This window comes from Theropithecus gelada, chromosome 14 (assembly GCF_003255815.1).
Source record: "Theropithecus gelada isolate Dixy chromosome 14, Tgel_1.0, whole genome shotgun sequence".
Taxonomy (NCBI): domain Eukaryota; kingdom Metazoa; phylum Chordata; class Mammalia; order Primates; family Cercopithecidae; genus Theropithecus; species Theropithecus gelada.
In genome coordinates this window covers 75,066,819-75,088,945 of record NC_037682.1, presented here as the reverse complement: position 1 = coordinate 75,088,945, position 22,127 = coordinate 75,066,819, and the positions used below count along the sequence as shown (strand labels likewise).

The following is a 22,127-nucleotide window of genomic DNA, read 5'->3' as shown; positions in this document are numbered from 1 at the left end:
CCCCTAAGAATTTTGACTTCCCCAGGCTGGAGTACAGTGGCGTGATCTCGGCTCACTGAAGCCTCAACATTCCAGGCTTAAGTGATCCTCCCACCTCAGCCTCCCAAGTGCTGGGGCCACAGACACATGCCACCACACCTGACTAATTTTTGTATTTTTTGTAGAGATGGGGTTTTGCCATGTTGCCCAGGCTGGTCTTGAACTCCTGAGCTCAAGGTATCTGCCCGCCTTGGCATCCTAATGTGCTGGGACTACAGTCGTGAGTCATGAGCGCTTAGCTGAGAATGGCATTTCTTAGGACTTTTTATCATGGACTAAGTGTTGTTAAGTTGGCAGTTTATTTGCAGTTTGAAGATTGTGGTGTTAATGGCAAACTCTCAATTAAATTGATGTACATTTTCTGTAACCCTAGTTTCTTGATGTTGTGCCTGGCAGGAACTCAATAAATGTTCTTTGGAATCATTCATTCATTCAGTTATTTATTTATATGTTTAATAAATATTTACTAAATGACTAGTTGGTGAATTGAATTGTTTGTTAATTCGACAGTAGGTAACTTTTTTTCAACTTATCTAAATATGGTTTTCTTTATCTTTTTGTTTCAACTTTGTTGAATTTGGTTTTTCCTAATTTGGGCAATTACTAATTATATGATTCTTGGATAAGTTACTTTACCTTTAGAAATCAATTTTCTGGTTTTTATAACGGAATAATAATAGTGGCTACTTTCTGGGTTGTTGTAAGGATTGAATTTTTTAAAATGCACATAGTACATGCCTAGCATATAGTTATGGATCTGTAGTAATAGATGTTAGCTATTTTTCTTCTTCTTTTTTTTTTTTTTTTTTTTGAGATGCAGTTTCTCTCTTCTCGCCCAGGCTGGAATGCGGTGGCGCGATCTTGCTCACTGCAACCTCTGCCTCCCAGGTTCAAGTGATTCTACTGCCTCAGCCTCTCAAGTAGCTGGGATTACAGGCGCCCGCCACCATGCCCGGCTAATTTTTGTATTTTTAGTAGAGACGGGGTTTCACCATGTTGGCCGGTCTGGTCTCGATCTCCCAACCTCAGGTGATCTGCCCACCTCGGCCTCCCAAAGTGCTGGGATTACAGGCGTCAGCCACTGTACCCAGCCTCATTATTATTCTTAATTGAATGTATCAGGCACAAGGCATTGGTCCTCACAGTAAACATCTTGAGGAAGGCATTGCTTTCCCCGTATTTCAAAGAAATAAACTGAGATTCAGAGGATTTAAATAATTTGCCAGAGGACACAGCGCTAATCAATTGCAGATATGTGATATCCAATTCCATAGCTTATGCCTTTCACTTACACCAAAAAGCCTTTCAACATCTTGTTTGACACTTAGAAATGAACTAGGAGTCACTTTATAGTGACTAAAATTAGCTAACGTTGTTCTCATTTGCCTTCTGAGAGGTAGGACATACCAAGGGAGTTCTGCCCTGTTGGAGAAACTCCAGTCCTGAAGGTTAGATTAATTAAGATTTTATCTTTAAACCACAGAATTCCAGAGTTTAGGAGGATTTTATGTAGCATTTTCCCTATTCAATTACTGAATTCTCTCTCTAACCCTGTAGACAAGGGGTCATCTGTTTTTTTCTTTAACACTTCCAATGACAGAAAAGTCACCCTCTCCCACTCCCAAGGCAGCTCATTTCACTCTGACCATGAGACAGCCCTTTCTTACGTCAGACTGAATTCCTTTCCTATGTCTGTCTTCCACACATTGGTTCCAGTTTGGCAGTGATGGCCACATGAAGTAAGTGGAACCCCTGTTTCCTAAGGCAGCCTTTCAGATTCTTGCACTTTATTCTCTATCATAACCCCTAAACACTTTATTTTCACCAGAGTAGCAGCTTCAGGCCTTTAATTCCTAGCTTCCCCTTGAATAAACAACTGGGGTCCACTTTTTTTTTTCTTCTTAGTGTGATATAGTTGGTTATCTCATGAGCATTTTGCTTCTCCTCCAGTCTCTGTTAATACGTGGTACCACCCTCTACCCAGTTGTTCAAGCTAGAAACCTAGGAGTTTGTTCCCTTCACCATTCACATGCCATTCATCAGCAAGTATTTTCATTATTTTTTTAAAAATTCATTCTGCTGGGTGCAGTGGCTCACGCCTGTAATCCCAGCACTTTGGGAGGCCAAGGCAGGTGGATTACATGAGGTCAAGAGTTCGAGACTAGCCTGGCCAACATGGCGAAACTCTGTCTCTACTAAAAATACAAAAATTAGCCAAGCATGATGGTGGGCGCCTGTAATCCCAGCTACTAGGGAGACTGGAGGCAGAGGTTGCAGTGAGCCGAGATCACACCACTGTACTCCAGCCTGGGTGACAGAGCAAGACTTGCTCTAAAAATAAATAAATAAATAAATAAAATTCATTTGTCTTTTATTTTTTTACATTGTAATTAAATTTCAAAATTTTTATTTTTATTTTTTAAAAAAAACAGTTTCACCTTAAGTATTTTCTTTCTCATTCCCAAATGTAAAATCCACTCCCCTACCATTATCGTGGTCCAGGCCACCGTTCTCTCTCCCTCATTCCTGAGTCTTGCCCACTCCCTACACTCACTTCTCCACACAGCGACCAGAATTATCTCTTTAAAGCGCAAATCAGATTACACTATTTCCCTGATTAAAACTCTTCTTTGATCTCCCATTGCCCTTTGAACAAAATTCAAAGTGTTTTCCATGGTCAACAAGGCCCTGTGTCATCTCAACCGTTCTTTTTTCCCTGCTGCTCACCCAGCCTTGGTCCCTGTTCTCCTTTATGTTCCTTGGACATGCCAAGCCTTTTCCAGTAGCCAACCCTTGCACTTCTTCTGTCTATGGCCTGCGCTCTTTTCCTAGCTTTGCAAATGCCTGGCTCATTCTCATCTTTCAGGTCTCAGCTCACATTTCACTTTCTCAGAGAAGCCTGACCCCATCACTCCTGTAAGGCCCCATCTCATCATTCTGTAATTATCTATCTGCATTGTCATCTATCCTCACAAGAACATTAGTTCTTTGGTGACTGGACCTACCTTACGTTAACAGTTGTATCCTCTGTAAGTGTCCCAGTAGCTGGCTCATAGATGGTGCTCAATAATTATCTGAGGAATAAATGAATGGCCTCATAATTGACTGAAAGGGTGTTGGAATCACATTAAAAATGAATTTGAGGCTGGGTGTGGTGGCTCATCCCTGTAATCCTAGCACTTTGGGAGGCTGAGGCTGGCAGATAGCTTGAGGTCAGCAGTTCAAGACCAGCCTGGCCAACATAATAAAACCCTGTCTCCATTAAAAATACAAACATTACCTGGGTGTGGTGGCACCTGCCTGTATTCCCAGCTACTGGGGAGGCTGAAGCAGGAGAATTGCGTGAACCTGGGAGGTGGAGGTTGCAGTGAGCCGAGATCGCACCACTGCACTCCAGCCTGGGAGACAGAGTGAGACTCCATCTCAAAAAAAAATAAAAAAGAATTTGAACCTGAGCTTTGCCACTTCCTGTGTGACTTTGGGCAAATTATGCTATCTCTCTGGGCTTTAGTTGCCTCATCTGAATAATAGCAATTCTATCTACCTTACAGAATGTAGTGCGGGTCAATTAAGACATTGACTGTGAATGTACCCACCACAGTACCTGATACATATTAGGTATTCAGTCTACCACCAGTCAAAGCCTGGCACTTAATTCTAAACATGCATAGAAGAGTTCTATCAAGTTTTAGCCTCATTAATGGAACTGTTTGTGTGTTGTGCCTGTGTGTGTGCCTGGCTGGGAAGACGGTTCTAACCCAGGGTGTCAGCTGTTGCACTGAATGATACTCAATCTGATTACCCAGAGGTGCCAGGCACAGAGCCTTCGCTGGAGAGCTGAACACAGACCCTAAAATCTAAATTATCAAACCGAACATCGTGTGGCCCAGTCTGGTTGTCAAGATAGATGCTGTGTCTAGACAGTCATCTCCCTTGGGAAATCACAGTTGCTCAAAGAGGAGGCACGTGGTCTCCTGTTAAGAATACAAAACAGGCCTGTGAGCTGTTGAGGAAGAGGTTGCTGCTTGAGGTTGCATGGGCCTATGGAGCAGGGCCCGGGGAAAGAAGCTGTCTGCTTCTATACTCACGTGAGTCTCTGGATCATGGTGGTGGCGTTCTCCTTCACTCATGTCGGGACAGCAGAGTCCGTGGTACATGGGAAGGTGGAACCATAGCTATCAGCTTTCCCAGAGCGAGTGATTCTGTGCCTCCACTGAAGAGTGCTAGGAGGAATTGAAAGGCAAGTCTGGAATGTGCATTACCTGCTGGGGAGGGGAGCAGAAATCTCCCTGCAAGTTGCCTGCTTGGCATGATGATCTAGATGGCTCCCTTCTGAAGGCTGTTAGGGTGAGTGTTTTAAGGTGAGCACTCTGGAATTAGACCAGGGTTCCAATCCTGGTGATGCAGTGACCTTGATCAAGTTATTGAATGTCTAAGCCATAGTTTGCTCATTACTAAATGGAGGTAATAACGACCTATATCTTATCTAGTTGCCGTGAGGATTAGGGGATACAGTGCATGTAAAAATATTAGCTTAGTGCCTGGCACATAGCCAGTGTTCAGTAAATGGTCATTCTTTTTATTAGTCAGGACAGGTCAGGATTTTGATTTTAGTATTTCTTTTTCTTTTTTTCTTTTCTTTTTCTTTTTTTCTGCTCTCTGCTAACAAAAAGTTTGATACTTCTGATGAGCCTCACCCACACTGAACTTTCCAATCTCGCTTCCCCTCTTGCTAACTGTGTTCCTCGGACAAGTTACGGAACCTCTCTGAGTCAGTGATCTTATCTGTTACATGCAGTTTACAGTTCCCATCTCACAGTGAGGATGAAATGAGATCAGAGCACCTGATACATAGTAAGTGCTCAAAATACTTATTTCCTCCTGTCTTGGTTCTCGAGTATCTGAAATACGGCCCCTTTAAGCTTGTTAAGATTCCTCGCTAGCCTTGTATGCAGCTGTGGGCAGAGAGCTTTGGCAGAAGGAAAGACTTCTTTTTTTTTAAATGACTGTTTCATAATCTGTTGGCTCAAATCTGCTGCTGCCACACCCTGTGCCTCTCAGGGTCCCTGGGCCCCATTGCAGTTATCATATGCCTCACCTTTAACCTAAATGACCCTGGGAATGGCTGCTATGGAAGGATTTACTGAATGCAAAATGGATTTTCTTCCCTGCTCTTTGGGGCAAAGCTGGCTCAGAGATTCTTAGCTGCAGGGGGAGGGGCTGGCAGGCCTGAACTGCAATTGGACTTAGCAGCCAGGGGTTTTCTGGTTTTCATTAAAATTCTCTGGCTGTCTTTCGGGATAGCTCCATTGGATATGACTGTGCACTGGAGCCGGTTGTGCTGTTCTCTCAGCTATACACACCCATCAAATCACAGTGCCCCTGAGGACGAGAGAAAATTGAAGGTAGGGAATAGCCTGACTGAGGGGTCTTGCTGAGCAACCTTTGTGGTAAGGGGCCTCCATTTATAACTGCAGAGCTTGAGTTTTGCAAAGTCTTAAATACAGATGGGGAGGCAGACATGGCTGAGCTGGGAATGGGTTGCAGAGAGAATCCTGTTACAGCTTGCTTTTGAGACTGGACTTGCTTTTGAGGACAGATGGAGGTTTCCTGGCAGCTGTTGGGGGTCCCCAAGTGTTACATTAATGAAAATGGCCTAATCTGATTATTCTTTTTTGTTTTTGTTTGTTTTTTCATTTGATCTGATCATTCTTTGGAGGTACTTGATACCCTCATATGCCCAAGGGGGTTGGGATTGGGTGGTGCAGTTTTCTGAGGGTGACAGGCTGAATTAAAGAGGATTGAGATTTTTATTTATTTATTATTGTTTTCTTAATTCCCAATGTGTTAGCAGAGGATTCAGTTTTGAATGTTAATTTCTGGTGGCTGAAGGAATCTCACTTGAGACTGAAACTTGAGCTTGCAAACCTAGGTTCAAATCATGACTCTGCTATTAACTTGCTTTATGACCTTGGGCAAGTTACTTTCCTGGATCTCAACTTCACAGTGTGGTTGTAGGGATTAAATGAGATAAATTATGTAAAGCTCTTGGCATATCGAGTGTTCTCAACAAATGTGAGATGTTATTAGAAATTGGCCTAGATTTGACCTGTCACTCCAGCTTGCCAAGATATATTCTAATTCTGTCATGTAAAACATTTGTTCTGCATCCCTCCCAGCTTTGTGTCATTTAAGAACTTAAGGCAGGCCAGGCTCAGTGGCTCACACGTTTAATCCCAGCACTTTGGGAAGCCAAGGTGGGCAGATCACCTGAGGTCAGGAGTTCGAGACCAGCCTGACCAACATGGTGAAACCCTATCTCTGCTAAAAATACAAAAATTAGCTGGGTGTGGTGGCATGTGCCTGTAATCCTGGCTACTCTGGAAGCTGAGCAGGAGAATCACTTGAACCCGGGAAGCAGGGGTTGTAGTGAGCCGAGATCGCGCCATTGCACCCCAGCCTGAGCGACAGAGTGAGACTCTGTCTCAAAAAAAAAAAAAAAAAAAAAAAGAATTTGAGGCAAACGTGTTCCCTAGGGCAAGCTGAAACTCCTCTCCCTGGAAAAATACATCAAAATCATATTATTATGTTCCCCAGTGAGATGTTTAAGATGTCGAGTATTTCATATTTAGGTAACTTAGAAAAGATGGATTTTTTCCTATCATTCTTGATAGATAGATTATGAGACAGCCATTTTAATTGATACTGGGTATAAATGTTCCCTGATGTTACTTCCAAGAGAACATGATTAAGGTTCCTATTTGCCTGTAGAGTAAACTCCTTTTCCAGTCTTTTCTCCTTTTACTCTACTCTTCAAACCCTGTGTTCTAGCTATGGTGGACTGCTTACATAAAAATAATTAATGCGAAATATACAATGGGTATGAAAGAATGTTTTAAATACATATTTTCAGTTTAAAGATGAACATTAAAATTGTGGCCAGATGCAGTGGCACATGTTCGCAATTCCAGCTACTCAGGTGGCTGAGGTTGGGGGATTGCTTGAGGCCAGGAGTTCAAGACCAGCCTGGGCAAAATAGTGAGATGCTGTCTCAAAAAATTAAAGAAAGAAAATTGTGAATGTGCCATCCAATTTATTAGATGGGTCATTATTTGTATCCTAGAAGCTGTTTGTCCACTCTCTGCCCTGAACTCATACCACCTTTTCTCCTCACCAGACATAATGATTATCCTGACTTTTATGTTCATCGTTCTCTTACTTTTCTGTACAATTTAACCACCTATGTTTGTATTACTAAAACAAATGTTTTTTAAAAAACCAAAAGGCAAGCACAAACCGAGCAAGCTTTGTCACTGTTAGATCTAAACTCTGGGTCATAATATGGCTTTAGATTTCCAGGGGGTTTAAAAGGCTCTAATGGGGAAGTCAGTGGGCAAGGATGTGAGTGAATCCTAGGAAACAAGGATCACTACTATTGAGACATCTGACAGGGTTGTAGTGTGGGCACACACTGGACGTGTGGAATATGGTTACAGAGAATAGACGGCTCTGTCTTTTCTACTTCCAGTCTCTCTTTGGCCTCCTTTCAGCTCTCAAGGAGTAGGTCAAAGCAGAACTCTTTTGTAGGATAAAGTGAATGTCACCAACTAGCCCCAACAAATCGTGTGGAGATGAGCAGGTACTTCATCAGCATATGGTCAAGACAAATAGAGGCAGAAAGAACCTGGACCAAGTTTACCTACGCGTTTTTTGTCAGGTTAAAAAGAGAATATGCAGGCCCGGCCTGGTGGCTCTCACCTGTAATCCCAGCACTTTGGGAGGCCAAGGCAGGTGGATCACCTGAGGTTGGGAGTTCGAGACCAGTCTGACCAACATGGAGAAACCCCATCTCTCCTCAAAGTACAAAATTAGCCAGGTGTGGTGGCACATGCCTATAATCCCAGCTACTCGGGAGGCTGAGGCAGCAGAATCACTTGAACCTGGGAGGCAGAGGTTGCGGTGTGCCGAGATTGCGCCATTGCAATCCAGCCTGGCCAACAAGAGCGTAACTCCATCTCAAAAAAAAAAAAAAAAAAAAAAAAAAAACTGTGCAGCACCACTTATGGAATATTCTTACCCAAACATTGACTCTTAAAATCTCATTAAGCCTCTAGAGCTAACTTTAATATATTGGAAAGATGGGGGAAAGGATGACAAGTTGAATTACTCTCTAAGGAAACAAACAGAAAAATTTAGAATGTAGAACATTCTGTCAGACAACTGACTTGGCTTCTGCAACAAGTCAATGACATGAAAAAAATAATAAAGTGACTTAAGAATTATAACCAGATGTCATGTGTGAACCTTGTTTTGATTCGGATAGTCTGTGTGTTAGTTTGCTAGTGCTGCCATAACAAAATACCACACACTGGGTGGCTTAAGCAACAGAAATTAATATTTGCACTGTTATGGAGGCTAGGAGTCCAAGATCAAGGTGCTGGCAGGATTGGTTTCCTCTGAGGCCTTTCTCCTTGGCTTGCAGATGGCTGCCCTCTTGCCACTTCCTTGCATGGTTATTTCTCTGTATATGCACACTCCCAGTGTCTGCTACATGTCCTATTCTCTTTCTATCAGGACACCAGTTAGATTGGATTAGGGCCCACCCTAAGGACCTCATTTTAATTTAATTACCTCTTTAACGGCTCTATCTCCAAATACATGAACAGTCACATTCTAAGGTACTAGGAATTAGGGTTTCAACATATGTATGAACTTGTTGGGGGGACACAATGAACTTGTGGGGGGACACAATTAGGGCTTCAACCTGTATATGAACTTGTGGGGGGACACAATTTAGTTTAATTGCAAAGAGACTTTTTTTTTTTTTTTTGAAATGGAATCTTGCTCTGTCGCCCAGGCTGAAGTGCAATGGCACGATCTCAGCTTTCTACAACCTCTGCCTCCTGGTTTCAACAATTCTCTTGCCTCAGCCTCTTGAGTAGCTGGGATTACAGGTGTGTGCCACCATGCCCAGCTAATTTTTGTATTTTTACTGGAGATGGGGTTTCACCATGTTCGCCAGGCTGGTCTCGAACTCCTGGCCTCAGGTGATCTGCCCACCTCGGCCTCCTAAAGTGCTGGGATTATAGGCATGAGCCACCACATGCAGTCAAAAAAGACTTTTTGTTTTTTGAAACAGGGTCTCACTTTGTCACCCAGGCTGGAGTACGGTGGCATGAACACGGCTTGACCTCCTGAGCTCAAGCAATCCTCCCACCTCAACCTCCCAAGAAGCTGGGATTGCAGGCATATACCACCACACCCAACAAATTTTTTTTTTTTAATTTTTTGAAGAGATGAGGTCTCACCAAGTTGCCCAGGCTGCTCTTGAACTCCTGGGCTCAAGCGATCCTCCTGCTATGGCCTCCCAAAATGTTGGGATTATAGGCATGAGCCACCACACCTGGCATTGAAAAGACATTTAAAAAAATTTTTTTTTAATGACTTTTGGGTTGCAAGTGGTTTTTGGTTACATGGATAAATTGTGCAGTGGTGAATTCTGAGATTTTAGTGCACTTGTCAACCAAACAATGTACACGTACCCAATATGCAGTCTTTTTTTTTTTGAAACGGAGTCTTGCTTTGTCACCCAGGCTGGAGTGCGTGATGCTGTCTCGGCTCACTGCAAGCGCTGCCTGTCGGATTTACGCCATTCTCCTGCCTCAGCCTCCCGAGTAGCTGGGACTACAGGTGCCCACCACCACACCCGGCTAATTTTTTTTTATTTTTAGTAGAGACAGGGCTTCACTGTGTTAGCCAGGATGGTCTATCTCCTGACCTTGTGATCTGCCCACTTCAGCCTCCCAAAGTGCTGAGATTACAGGTGTGAGCCACCATGCCCGGCCCCCAATATATAGTCTTTTATCCCTCACTCCCCTTGCCCCGTCCTTCCCCAGGTCCCAAATTTCATTATATTGCTCTGTATTGTTTCTGTGTCCTCATAGCTTAGTTCCAACTTAAGTGAGAAAATAAGGCATCTGGTTTTCCATTCCTGAGTTACTTCACTTAGAAGAATGGCTTCCAGCTCAATCCAAGTTTCTGCAAAAGACATTATTCTATTCCTTTTTATGGCTGAGTAGTATTCCGTGGTGGATATATACCACATTTTCTTTATCCACTCATTGGTTGATGGGCACTTAGTTTGGTTCCATATCTTTGCAGTTGTGAGGTGTGCTGCTACAAGTATGCATGTGGATGTGTGTAAAAAGACATTTTTGAGATGTTGGGGAAAATTTTATGGACTAGGTATTGGATGATATCAAGGAATTACTGTTACTTTTATTCAGGTGTGATAATAGTAGTATAATGTAAGAAGATGAATAATATACAGATGAGTTCTGAGGTACACAGGGATAAAATGATATGATGTAGAATTTGTTTAAAAATACTTAAACAGCCTGGGTGCTGAGGTTCATACCTGTAATCCCAGCGCTGTGGGAGACTGAGGCAGGTGGTTTGCTGCATCCCAGAGGTTGAGGCTGCAGTGAGCCATGATGATACCACTGCACTCCAGCCTGGGCAACAGAGCGAGACCCTGTCTTAAAATAGTAATAATAATAATAATAATAATAAATATTTAAACAAAGAAAAAATGGGGGGGAAGGGATAGATTAAGTTAACATGTCAAAATCTTGGTAATTGTTGAATTTTGGTGATGGGTGTCAGGGGTCTACTTTTATGTATGTTTGAAAACTTTATAGTCATATATTTAAAATATTTGAACACAACACAAAAGAGGGTTTAAAGGCAGTGGGGTTGTTGGTGATGGCTGTCTTCAATGTGTCTGTCTCTTGAGTTACACTTCTTTAGTCTGGTTGACTACTTCCTGTGGTAGTCATGTTGGGGTCCTGTTGGGGTCCTCTGTTGCTTGTCTTTGGACTAGATCTCTAGATGTTTCTTGTATACCACTTAGTGAAGGACATCCTCCAGGAGCTTTTTGTTGTTGTTGTTTTTGAGAAAGGTTCTCACTCAGTCGCCCAGGCTAGAGTGTGGTGATGTGAAACAGCTCACTGTAGCCTCAAACTCTTGGGCTCAAGTGATCCTGTCAAGTACCTGGGACCACAGGTGCATGCCTCCATGCCTGGCTAATTTTTTCACTTTTTGTAGAGATAGGGTCTCGCCATGTTGGCCAGGCTGCTCCCAAACTGCTGCGCTCAAGCAATCCTTCTGTCTTGGCCTCTCAAAGTAGGAGCTTCTTATAAAACGGTGCATGGAATATGAATTTCTGAGTCTTGTATACTTTAAATTATCATTGTTCTATTCTCGTGCTTTATTGGTAGTTTATCTGGGTATTGCATTCTAAGTTGAAAATCATTTTCCTTCAGATTTTAAAGGCATTGCTTTATTGTCTTTATTGTTGCTGTAGAGAAGTTGGAAGGGTTCTGATTTCTGATTCTTTATATATAACCTATTTGTCTTTCCCTCCTCTCTGACAGTGTGTAAAATCTTCTCTTTGTCTGCAACTTTCTGAAATTTCACAGTGTGCTTGGTGTGCTGGGCCCTTTCAAGCTGGCAACCTGCATCCTTCAGTTCTCTGAAATTTTATTGAATTATATTGTTATGATTTTTCTTTTTTCTGTTCTTTCCTGGGAATTTCTTACTTGGATATAGGACCTCCTGTACTGAGCCTTTAGAATATTCTTAACTTCTCTCTGCTGTTTCCATATCTTTGTCTTTTGATTTTATTCTTTAGAAGATTGCTATTTTATCTTTCAATCCTTTCATTGAAGATTTTTAAAAATTTCTGCTATTATGTTGTCAATGTCTAAGAGCTCTTTTTGTTCTCTGTGTTTCCTTTATATAGCCTCCTATTTTTGTTTCATGGATGTAGTTTTATTTCAATTTGTGAGAATATTAATGGTATTTCTGTCCTTGCATATTATCTGTTTCCTTCAAGTCTCTTTGTTGTGTGTTTGCCGTGGTCTGTATCTTTAATAGAGGCTTTCCCAAGATGTCACTCTAAAATGTGATCCTTGACTGTGTTGCTCCTGATTAAGAGGAGGAGGAAAAAAAGCTGTCAAGACCTTAACATTATGCTAAGTGAAAGAAGTCACTCACAAAAGACCACACAGTGTAAGATTTCATGTATATGAAATGGCCAGAATGGACAAATCTATAGAGGCAAAAAAATAGATTAGTAGTTACTTGCGGGAGTCGGGGGAATGCAGTGACTACTAATGTGTGTAGGATTTTCATTGGGGGAATGGAAAATGTTCTAAAATTGATTGTGGTGATGGTTGTATAACTCTGTGAATATGCTAAAAACCACTGAAATATACATTTTATTTTTCATGTAGTTCCTAGAGCAAAATTGTGTATTTTAAAAGGGTGAATTATATGCTATATGACATAAAGCTCTTTTTAAAAAGTACCATCAGGAAACTCTGAATACAGAATGGAGATAATTAGCTCTGAGCCTCACAGTAGGGTGATCTGGATGGGCTGTTTGTTGGGCTCCCCTGATGTTAGCATCTTCAGGTTTTCCCTTGGGTACATTCACCAGCAAAGAGTCTTTCACTCTTCTTCGGATGGTGGGGTTCTATCTGACTGTGCCTTGGTACTCAGAAGGAATGTGGGAACATTTGCACTCTACCTTCTGTAGACATAGTACCTTATCATGATGTGTTTCCCCCTCAACCATGCTGGATACTGCCAGGCCAAAGACACTCTTACTTTTTATTATGGGGAATGCTAAAGATTACAAAAGTAGGGACGGCAATACAGTGAATCCCCATCTACCCATCATTCAGGTTCACTAGTTTTCAGTTGATGGATATTTTAGTTTGCTCTGTATCCCCCAATCCCCTTCCTCAGATTATTTCAAGCAAATACTGGATATTTCTGTTTTGCGCTCTGCAGAGACAAGCCTTTGGAGTTTTGTTAATGAGGAGGGGGAATCTAGGTATCTAACTCCTTGATTAGCCTTCTCTCTTGTGTTCTTTATTCTAGCATCCTATACACCTGCTCTAGGAGTACAAGGTACTGTCAGTTCCTGTACTTTTTAAGGATTCTGTGGTTTAAATCAGCTGAATTCTGGATTTTCTGAGTATGCTAAGTCCGTTACTACTTGTTCATCTGCTTCCCAAGCTTCCAAAATTTGACACCATTGTCTTCTCTTGTCTTCTCTGTACTTGTAAGGTTTTGTTAATAAGAAGAAAGCACTTTACTGAATTTTTGTGGGATTTTTGGAATAAGTGAAATTAGATGCAGTAGTTCAGTTTGACACCTTCTCCAGACTGGCTGCTCTTTTTTTCTTTTCAATCTTGTCCTATCCTATTGTTAGTTCATTTTTGCATTACTACAAAGAAATACTTGAAGCTGGGAAAATTATAAAGAAAAGAGATTTAATTGGCTCACAGTTTTACAGGCTTTACAGGAAGCATGGTGCTGGCATCTGCTTCTGGTGAAACCTCAGAAAGCTTACAGTCAGGATAGAAGGTGACTGGGAGCCAGAATGTTACATGCAAGAGTGGGAGCAAGAGAGAGTGAGGACAGAGGTGCCACACTCTTAGCCAGATCTCACATGAACTACTGGAGCCAGAATTCACTCATCACCAAGGGGATGGTGCTAACCATTCATGAACACCTCACACCAGGCCCCACCTCCAACACTGAGGATTACATTGCAACATGAGATTTGAAGGGGACAGATATCCAAATCATATCACGTATCCTATTCTACTCAGCCCTATGGCCTTATTTTTTTTTTTTTTTTAAATGTGTGTATGTGTATCTATATCTATGTGCTTTTTTTTTTTTTTTTTTTTTTTTGGCAGGGGTTTTTGGGGTTGGTTTGGTGGGGGGGGGGTGGGATGATCAGAGGTCACTGCAGCCTCAACCTCCCAGGCTCAAGTGATCCTCCCATCTCAGTCTCCCTTGTACCTAGGGCTACAGGTGCACACCACCATGCCTGGCTTATTTTTTAATCTTTTTGAAGAGATGGGGGTCTCATTATGTTGCCTAGGCTGGTCTCAAACTCCTGGGCTCAAGCAGTCCCCCCACCTTGGCTTCCCAAAGTGCTGGGATTAATAGATGTGAGTCACCATGCCTGGCCTTGTATCTATATCTATATCATCTATCTACATCTGTATATCTATATCTCTCCATATATTGTATTTGCCTGGAAAACTCTTTTTCAATTCTTTAAGAATGAAGAGGAGTTTTTCCTTATTTTAACATACTTTCTTTTGACCTTAAGCCCAGGCAAAGGTAAGGAGTCCTGGCTGCTGTGTACTCCCCTCTTATTGTAGAAGTGTTTGCTTGCACTTTGCTGCATTACATTTTGTTTGCCTGTCTTCCCTGGCTTGTGAAGTAACGACTATACCTTATTTTTCTTTGTATCATGAGCACAGTGCCTCACTCCCAGTAAACATGTTAACTCTCAGACTGAATAATTCAGCATTGTAATTTCAGGAGTGGGGACAGATGAGCTGCAGTGCCCCTTTCCTTCTTGTCTTTTACAAGCACAACTGTTTGGTAAATATAAAGGAGCAAAACATGCCCTGTGGGCTTGTTGTTATGCAATGTTGTTCCCTTTGCTTTCAAGTCTGGTGTTGTTTACCCAGTCAGCAGGTTGCAGAGGGAGTGAGGGCAGCTATAAGAGTGTAAACATCCTAACAAAGAATGAATGGACTCAGTCAGAGATGTGTTGTTCCCTTCGCTTGATAAAAAGGCTTATGGTCTACACTGTGTTTCACAATGAGAAACTTCTTGGTTCTGCAGCATCTTCCATTGCTTTTTCTCTTCTGACAAAATGTCAGGAGAATTTTAAAAATTGCTGGTTGTGTTGTTAAAAAGTCAGATATGAAGGTATTATCAATGTGAAGTCCTGGTAAAATGCAAATGGATAGCTTTGAAAGGGTAACATTTAACCTGTTGTTTCTTAAAGTGTGTTCTCCAAGTTGCTATACATCTAACTCCAGGGGAAAAGAAATAGGGAACTTACTAGTGTTCAAACAAACTTGGGATGCTGGGTTAAACAGAGTTATATAGGGTTCCCTACTTCAAGACACCTCAGAGCTTGAAAGATGCTATAACTCTCTCCTCCCAGGAGGAAAGAAATAGGGAATTAACTAGTAGTCAAACAAACTTGGGATGCTGGGTTCAACACAGTTAAGTAGGGTTCCTTATTTCACGCTTGTTACTGTGCATTGCAGATCTCCTAGAGGGGTACATAGTAGGCAGCATTTTCTAAATTTACTTTACTTTTCATCTGAGTAGCAGTAGCATTTCGGTGTTGTGTTTTATGGAACACACATAATTCTGGAAACAGCCTCTTAGCTTTAATCCATCCTTTGTGGTCTAGTTCAAATGCCACCTCCTCTAAGGCATTTCTATCTACCCCCAGAGACGTACAACGTTTTTCTTCTTTGAATTTTACTGCCTTCACTTGTCTAATTGTCTCCTCAGCCTTCCCCTACCCTATAAGAGGTCATACATTTTTTGTACGTGTTGTATCACTTTCCACTGCATCAGGGACATTGCCTTGCATAAAACTGCTCAAGAAATGTTTGCAGTACGGCATTGGTTCCTTAGTTGAGTCATCCTAGAGTCCAGAGGGCACTGGCAGGGTGGGGAAGCCTGAGGCAGATCTGGAGTTTGAGACCCTCACTATTTTGGCATGTAGATGGATGGGGAGCTTACTTGCTGTGTCCTTGCTGGAAACAGGGCCAGTGTAAGAGGCTGGTCCTGAAGGGCAGAATTGGAAAGCGAAAAACAAGAGATGCTGAGCATATAAATCAAATGTGCTGAAGGCCTATTGTATGCCTGTGGTAAGCTTTGAATACTTAATTAATGCCAGCCTTTCAAGTTGGTGATATTCTTCTGATTCTCTAGAGGAGAAAATGGGGCATCAGAAAGGCAAAGCAGAAATAAGTACTGGGGCTATAAAGATGAATAAAATCCAGTCCTTCCCCAAGAAGTCCCAGGATATGGAGTAAATAGTCTTATAAGTAAATAATTGTGAGCAGTTGGTTAACTGCACAGATCAAACTCTGTCGAGGTATTGTGGGAGAACCAAATAGGAGACTCTAACCTCTGTATGGGAGATGGGAGGGAAGGCATGGCAGGTGGTAAATCCAAGAAAGCTTTCAGAAAGAGAGTGACGCCTGAGTAAGGTGGAATAAGAATGCATGGGCTGAAGCATGGAGGTGAGACGTATCATGGGGAATTCACTGTTACTGGGCTATAAAATGTGAGTTTGGTGAGAGTTGAGGCTGGCAAAGTTGAGAGGATATTATAAACAGGTTGAAGAGTTCTGGACTTGATTTTGAAGTGGGAAGCCATTGTAGGGTTTTCAGTAGAAGAGCAACGAGCCAGCATATGTTTTGGATATGTATTAGCCAAGGAGGAAGTGAATCTGAGCTGGGTAGGACCCAAGGCAGGGCCATCAGCTGGAACTCTCAGCACTGGTGCAGGGGAGATAGGATGAAGTCTGACCCAAGGCAGTAACAGGAGTGGAGGAGAGGAGGGGACTGGTTTGATAAATATTCAATAGCTAAATCAGCAAGACAGGAGTTAGGGAGCAGACAGAAGTCAAGTACAACCCTCAGGCTTTGTGCTTGTACATGCCTCTTCTTCCCTTAACCAACATTTCAAGTCTGCCCTTATCTGAGCGCTGACCTTAAGCAAATCCTATGTGAAATGTAGGTTTATGAACAATTAATTAGGAGACAGTGTTTTACAGAGAGATTGTGACTTGAGATTTCTTTAAATACTATTGCCTTCAGAGCATTTATATGTTGTATATCTCAGAATTCTTATTTTTCTAACTTCAGGAATGAATCTATTGGGTAAAACAGTGGTTCCCAAGCTAGGTTATCACCAGAATCAACTGAGAATATTTTCCCCCAACTATTATTATGAAAAATTTTAATCATACTGAGAATTTGAAAGAGTAATAAATTGAACACCCAAATACCCACCAACTAAATTAAACAATTGTTAACATTTTGCCTTATTTCTCGTGTATGTATGTGTGTGTGTGTATATATATACATATATATACACATATATATACACACACACACACATATGCATATATACATATATGCTGGACCATTTGAAAGTTGCAGATGTTATAACACTTCACCTGAAATTCTCATTTCAGCATGTGTGTTCTAAGAATAAAGACATTTGATGCAACATAAAATTTTATCTAAAACAAAAATCAAAATGATCATCTGATATCAGGCCATGCTCATATTTCCCCAGTTGTGGCCAGGGGATATTTTTACTTCATTATAATTTTTTTTTTACTTGCCCGTTACTTATGAAAGAAATGTTTTGTAGTACTCTAGATTTCACTTCTGATTCTGGTCAGTTTTTCTTTTTTTTATTTAAAAGTTGTCTTTATTTTAAAATTATAAAATAAAGGATACTTATTTAAAAATTCAAGCAGTGCAAAAATATCTAATAAAAATATCTAAAGTAAAAATTGGAAGACCTTTCTCAGTTATTGGAAGTTAATGGAACAGATTTTCTTAATAAGAATATCTAGGGAAGGGATCTAGCAATTTTAGTTTTAAGAAGCTCTTTGGGCCAAGTGCGGTGGCTCACACCTGTAATACCAACACTTTGGGAAGCTGAGGCAGGAGGATCACTTGAGGCCAGGAGTTCAAGACCAGCCTGGGCAGTATAGCAAGACCTTATCTCTAGAAAAATTTAAAATTAGCTGAGTGTGGTGGCATGTGCCTATAGTCCCAGCTACAAGGGAGGCTGAGGTGGGACAATCACCTGAGCCTGGCAGGTCCAGGCCTCACTGACCATGTTATCATGCCACTGGATTCCAGCCTGGGCTACAGAGCAAGGCCCTGTTCCCTATCTCCCCCACCCCCTTCATCCCCACCCCCAATAAAAAGAAGCTCTTTGGATGAGTTTAATGTAGTTCACCTGGTACCAGCATTTAGGAAACACTGGTCTATTGTAAGGCATACCTACAGCCATGATTTTTACTTGTGATCAAACCAAGAAGTACTTAATTAAGTGCCTATGATGCATTGAGTTATGTTCTAAGAATGTGGAAGATCTAATGAAATACGTAAAATATATGATCTGTCTTCAAGAACATCTTGTTGGAGAGATAAAACTGACATTCACAAAGTCATTAGGAGGAAGGGAATTAATATTTATAGAGCATTTCCAATAGGCCAGGTACTGTGACAGATGCTTTACAAAAATATCTCATTTAAATCTCACAACAGCCCTTGAGGTAGTGACATGGGATCTTGGGGTGTCGCTTTTCTGGCTGGAAACCTGTGGCCGGTGGGGCCTTTGCCCCAGTTTTACTGAGGCCTTCTGGGCTTGTTCCGCCCACTCGGCCTGGCAGGCTGTGCTCAGCTCATGCTACTGGGCTGGATCCCATGCCTCCAAGAGAGACTGGAGTCAGGCGTGGAGCGAGAGGGTTGTGTGAGTGAGCATGGAGCCTGGCCTCTGCACAGCCAGATACGTCAGCTGCTGCTGCCAGGTGGGTAGCTCAAGGTGCTTGCATAGGTGCTAGCTCTCTATGAGGCTGCAGCTGGACCAGGTGCACCACAAGCAGCTTTCCCAGCTGGTACTGGGGAATGAGGCGGCGCCTGGAAGCTTGGAGGCACCAGGAACCACGGGGCCCCAAAGAGGGAGTCACACCCTGGATCAGGGAGCTCCCAGGTCTGGGCTTCCTGAAGGGCCACAGCTCATCTCTCCTCTTCATTCATAACCTGGTGAGCAAGGGACATGTTTCAATCCTGTTTGTGTTACAGGAACTCTTTTAGCTTCGCCATTCAGTGAGTCTCAAGTTCTTGTCCTATGACCAGGAAGAATGAGGTACACAGACAGGCGGAGGGGTAAGCAAGACAAAGAGGAACTTTATTGAGCAATAGAACAGTTCAGAGAAGACCCGCAGTGAGCAGCTCCTCTCCATGGCCAGGATGTCCTGATGAGTGTTTAACTCCTAGCAGAGAAGATAGCTCCTCTCTGCAGGCAGGTTGTCCCAACAAGTGTTCAGTTCTCAGCAGAGAGAGTAGCTCCTGCTATCAGCAGAGAAGGTAACTCCTCTCTGCAGCTGGTCATCCTGTCATCTGCAGCTCTTGGCAAAGAGGAAGTGGCTCCTCTCTGCGGGCAGGTCATCCCATTGTCTCTGCAGCTCTCAGCAGAGAGGAGGCCCTAGAGTTGGTGGCTCCACTCTGCAAGCAGGTTGTCCCATTGTCTGCAGCTCTCAGCAGAGAGGGTAGCTCCTCTCTACAGCTGGTTGTTGCATCCTCCCTCTGTTCTGTGGTCTGACTGAGCCCAGGGCTTTTATGGGTCTCAGAGGGGAAGAAGTGCATGCAGTTGGTCCATGGGTGGCCATGGGCAGGCTGAAAAAGGCACCACAAATCTCCACCCTGGTTTGTGGGACTCACAGCCCAGCTCCCAGGCCTGAAGGTGGGGTCTCAACAGGGACCCGCCCCCTTCTGTCCAGGAGCTTTTCTGCCTCCTGTCTCAGTCATGGTATCCAGGCTGCTCGTGCCAACAGGCAAGTGCAGGCCAGCGCAGAGCCGCCCTCAGCCCCCACCTCGGCTTTTCCCCATGTTTGTCAGTGCCTAAAGTCTGGAGGGGGCTGAGGCAACAGAGTCCTAGCGTGAGCACACCCAGCAAGGCTGTGACAGTGCCCGAGCTTGGCCCCAACCCTGCTCTAAGATTAGAGCAGGCATAAGGAGTAGGGAGAGGCCAGGCAGTGGGAGCAGGCACCTCTGAGCCTGCACAGGCAAGCAGGGACCTTCCTGGACCCTCAAGAGTACAGGGATGCCTGGGTCTGCAGTCGTGATTTGAGTGGCTGTAGCTGTGCCCGGGAGGGTGGGGCTTCTGCCTGCTCTGTGGAGCAGGAGGCCTGGGTCTGCAGCCATGGTTTGGGTAGTTGCAGTGGCACCTGAGTAGCTCCCTCCCCAGTTCAGAAGGGGCAGAGCTCCTGCTTGTCCCTGGCACTCGCTGGCTCCATGGAACATGCAGTCCTGGCCACGCCTTCCACCTGTAGGCAACGTGATGGCAGCGGCTGCTCCAGACAGCTCACCACTGTCATCAGTAGGCAGTATTATTCCCATTTTCTAGTTAGGGGAACTGAGTCTCAGGGAATGACTTGCCCAAAATCATTCAGCCTGTAAGAGATGGAACAGAGTCATAATTTTAACCCAAAGCTATCTGAATCATTGCATTAAGCTACCTCTCACAGTAACAATAGCCAACAATTGTATTGAATTTCCTACTGAAAAAAAGTACTCTTGCTCCCACTCTGATATTTGAATCAGAGAATGATTATAAGACCAAATATGATCAAGAGCTAAATTTGTGTGTACTAGTAACTTAGTGTTACAAAGATTCAGAGATGGAGAGATCAGGGAGGACTTCCTGGGGGAGATGGCATCTCTGCTGCCCTGAAGGAAGAAGCAAACTAGAACAGTTAATGGGAAGCTAGGTGAGAGAAACATGGGGCAGGGGAGTGGGGGTTTGTGTTGCCGCATGGTAAAACAGGGTAGGCATGGAAAACAGGTGACAAGAGGCCACTTCCTAGCCACTTGCTTCCTGAGATAGCTAGGCAAAGAGGAAAGAAACAAAATGATCTGTACCTTAATTTCCATCTTCACTTTTGCTGAACATAAATACATAATTGTTATTTTTTAAGAAAACCTTTTGGCCTAGCATGGTGGCTCATGCCTGTAATCCCGGCACTTTGGGAGGCTGAGGTGGACGGATCACTTGAGGTCAGGAGTTCGAGACCAGCCTGGCCAATGGGCAAAACCCCTATCTCTACTAAAAATACAAAAATTAGCAGGCATGGTGGCACATGCCTGTAATTCCAACTACTCAGGAGGCTGAGGCATGAGAATCACTTGAACGTGGGAGGTGGAGGTTGCAGTGAGCCAAGATCGTACCACTGCACTCCAGCCTGGGTGATAGAGTGAGACTCTGTCTCAAAACAAAACACAAAACAAAAAAAAAACTTTTTACACTCAAATAAAGCCAAATACTTACAGCCAACTGATCTTCAACAACGCAAACAAAAATATAAAGTGGGGAAAGGACACCTTGACAAATGGTACTGGGATAATTGGCAAGCGACATGTAGAAGAATGAAACTGGATCTTGTACAAGAACCAACTCAAGGTGGATTGAAAGACTTAAATCTAAGGCCTGAAATCATTAAAATTCTAGACAATATCATCAGTAAAACTCTTCTAGATGTTGGCTTAGGCAAAGAATTCATAGCCAAGAACCCAAAAGCAAATGTAACAAAAACAAAAATAAATAGATGAGACCTAATTAAACTAAAAAGCTTCTGCACAGTGAAAGAAATAATCAGCAGAGTAAACAAACAACCCACAGAGTGGGAGAAAATATTCACAAACTACGCATCTGACAAAGGACTAATATCCAGAATCTACAAGGAACTCAAACAAATCAGCAAGAAAAAAACAATCTTATCAAAAAGTGGTCAAAGTACATGAATAGACAATTCTCAAAAGAAGATATACAAATGGTCAGTAAACATGAACAAATGCTCAACATCAGTAATTATCAGAGAAATGCAAATTAAAACCACAATGAGATACCACCTTACTCCCGTAAGAATGGCCATAATTGAAAAATCAAAAAATAATAGATGTTGGTGCAGATGTGGTGAAAAGGAAACACTTTTTTTTTTTCTTTTTTTTTTTTTTGAGATGGAGTCTTGCTTTGCTGCCAGGCTAGAGTACAGTGGTGCGATCTCGGCTCACTGCAACCTCCGCCTCCCGGGTTCAAGCGATTCTCCTGTCTCAGCCTCCCAAGTAGCTGAGACTGCAGGCGCGTGCCACCATGCCCAGCTAATTTTTGTATTTTTAGTAGAGATGGGGTTTCACCATGCTGGCCAGGATGGTCTCGATCTCCTGACCTTGTGATCCACCTGCCTCGACCTCCCAAAGTTCTGGGATTACAGGTGTGAACCACCACACCCAATGGAAAATGAAACACTTCTACACTGCTGGTGAGAATGTAAACTAGTACAACCACTGTGGAAAACTGTATGGAGATTCCTTAAAGAACTAAAAGTAGAACTACCATTTGATCCAGCAATCCCACTACTGGGTATCTACCCAGAG

At 42.8% G+C, this 22,127-nt stretch overlaps 1 protein-coding gene across 6 annotated transcripts in view; it reads left to right on the top strand.

Moving 5' to 3' along the window:
- Positions 1 to 22,127, top strand: part of RAB30 (RAB30, member RAS oncogene family) — a 98,926-nt gene that overhangs the window by 33,131 nt on the left and 43,668 nt on the right. Inside the window, exons 1-3 of one of the 6 annotated variants that reach the window (XM_025357551.1) lie at positions 4,054 to 4,279; positions 4,838 to 4,893; positions 5,344 to 5,444. The exons of 3 other annotated variants lie outside the window; for them this stretch is intronic. The gene's annotated coding sequence lies outside the window, so the exon portion shown is untranslated. Of the gene's footprint in view, positions 1 to 4,053; positions 4,280 to 4,837; positions 4,894 to 5,343; positions 5,490 to 22,127 lie in introns of those variants that run through there. 2 more of the 6 variants (XM_025357549.1, XM_025357552.1) reach the window with 2 other exon arrangements.